Raw genomic sequence first — 2,086 nt, forward strand, 5'->3', positions numbered from 1 at the left:
TTGTTTTTGTTTTTGTTTTGCGGTACGCGGGCCTCTCATTGCTGTGGCCTCTCCCTTTGCGGAGCACAGGCTCCGGATGCGCATGCTCAGCGGCCATGGCTCCACGGCATGTGGGATCCTCCCGGACCGGGGCACGAACTCCCATCTCCTGCATCAGCAGGCGGACTCTCAACCACTGCGCCACCAGGGAAGCCCTCCACACATTCTTAACAGGGTTTAAGATTTCAGTACAGAGGTAACAGGAAATTTGGCAGTATCTTGGAACTTAAAGTATACATACTCTTTGACTCAGTAATTCCACATCTTATCTACTCCTAAGGAAAACTCACACATATGCACAACACATACAAGAATGTTCATTGCAGAAATGCTTGTTATATCAAAGAATAGAAAGAAACTTGATGGTTAAGTATAGTGTGACAAATCAACAGCTAAATATACTGTGGTTTGTTCTATCCTAAGACATTACACAACAGATTTAAAAATCACTTACACTACTGGGCATATACCCTGAGAAAACCATAATTCAAAAAGAGTCATGTACCAAAATGTTCATTGCAGCTCTATTTACAATAGCCTGCAGATGGAAACAACCTAAGTGTCCATCATCGGATGAATGGATAAAGAAGATGTGGCACATATATACAATGGAATATTACTCAGCCATAAAAAGAAACGAAATTGAGCTATTTGTAATGAGGTGGATAGACCTAGAGTCTGTCATACAGAGTGAAGTAAGTCAGAAAGAGAAAGATAAATACTGTATGTTAACACATATATATGGAATTTAAGAAAAAAAAAGTCATGAAGAACCTAGGGGTAAGACAGGAATAAAGACACAGACCTACTAGAGAATGGACTTGAGGATATGGGGAAGGGGAAGGGGAAGCTGTGACAAAGCGCGAGAGAGGTATGGACATATATACACTACCAAATGTAAGGTAGACAGCTAGTGGGAAGCAGCCGCATAGCACAGGGAGATCAGCTCGGTGCTTTGTGACCACCTAGAGGGGTGGGATAGGGAGGGTGGGAGGGAGGGAGACGCAAGAGGGAAGAGCTATGGGAACATATGTATATGTATAACTGATTCACTTTGTTATTAAAGCAGAAACTAACACACCATTGTAAAGCAATTATACTCCAATAAAGATGTAAAAAAAAAAAAAGTAAAGCAATATTGAGAACTCCCTGGTGGTCCAGTGGTTAGGACTCTGCCCTTTCACTGCTGAGTGCTGGGGTTCAATCCCTGGTCAGGGAACTAAGATCTCCCCCAAAAAAGAAAAAAAAAGCAAAGCAGTATCATACACTTATACAAAAAATAAGCAGAGTGAAAAGAACTGCTTGCCTTATAACGGAAAGGAAATATTTGGTAACATTTGGTAAAGGGTGAGTAGCCATGAAGGAGTTAAACTGTTAACTTTTTTTTTTGAAAGCAAGGAGTCCTAACCCCTGAACTGCCAGGGAATTCCCATCTTTAACGTTTTGAGAGTTTTGTTACAATACACACCCGTAATATTACCATAAGAAAATTAAAAGAATATACCCGATGTCACCCCTCCCCTTTCCTCTTCAGTAAAGGAAATAAACCGTGAGGATGAAGAACAAAACATAAGCAATTACATCAGAAATGAATCCTTCAGCTTGAGTTTTCTCCCTTTTATCCTTCCCAAAGGAAAAAAAGAACAATCAAGAGCAAGCAGTAGGCCCACCAGGTGGCACTACTGGCCAGCTTCACACTCAGAAAAAAGCACTACAGCTCATTAGGGTTTTTGAAGCCTGACGCTATTTAGAAACACTTCTCTGGTAACATACAATAGAAATGGTCCCTGAAAGTGTAGCCTTAAGCTTCTGCCATTTGCCTTTGTTGAGATTAGGAAGTTTATTCCTATTTTGTTGATGGACAGATTTCTCCCACTCCCCACCCAACAGTCGTTCAGGAGAATATATTTCTTATAATTACATTCCGCAAATTTAACAAAGCACTTTGAAATCCATTAAGTAATATTTCTCAAAGAAAGCATAATTCACAAAGTTCTTAATTAGCTAGTACCATACAACTACCCAATAAGAAGTGATTATCATCCAA

At 40.2% G+C, this 2,086-nt stretch overlaps 1 non-coding gene across 1 annotated transcript; it reads right to left on the reverse strand.

Annotated features, from left to right (window-relative positions):
• Nucleotides 1-1,631: 1,631 nt before the first annotated feature.
• On the reverse strand, nt 1,632-1,842 carry LOC114901188. Its single transcript, XR_003795068.1, has one exon. It is a non-coding gene; the product is annotated as a small nucleolar RNA U3 (small nucleolar RNA).
• Nucleotides 1,843-2,086: the final 244 nt, after the last annotated feature.

This window comes from Monodon monoceros, unplaced genomic scaffold (genome assembly GCF_005190385.1).
Source record: "Monodon monoceros isolate NGI ecotype Baffin Bay Population unplaced genomic scaffold, NGI_Narwhal_1 Super_Scaffold_19, whole genome shotgun sequence".
NCBI classification, from domain to species: domain Eukaryota; kingdom Metazoa; phylum Chordata; class Mammalia; order Artiodactyla; family Monodontidae; genus Monodon; species Monodon monoceros.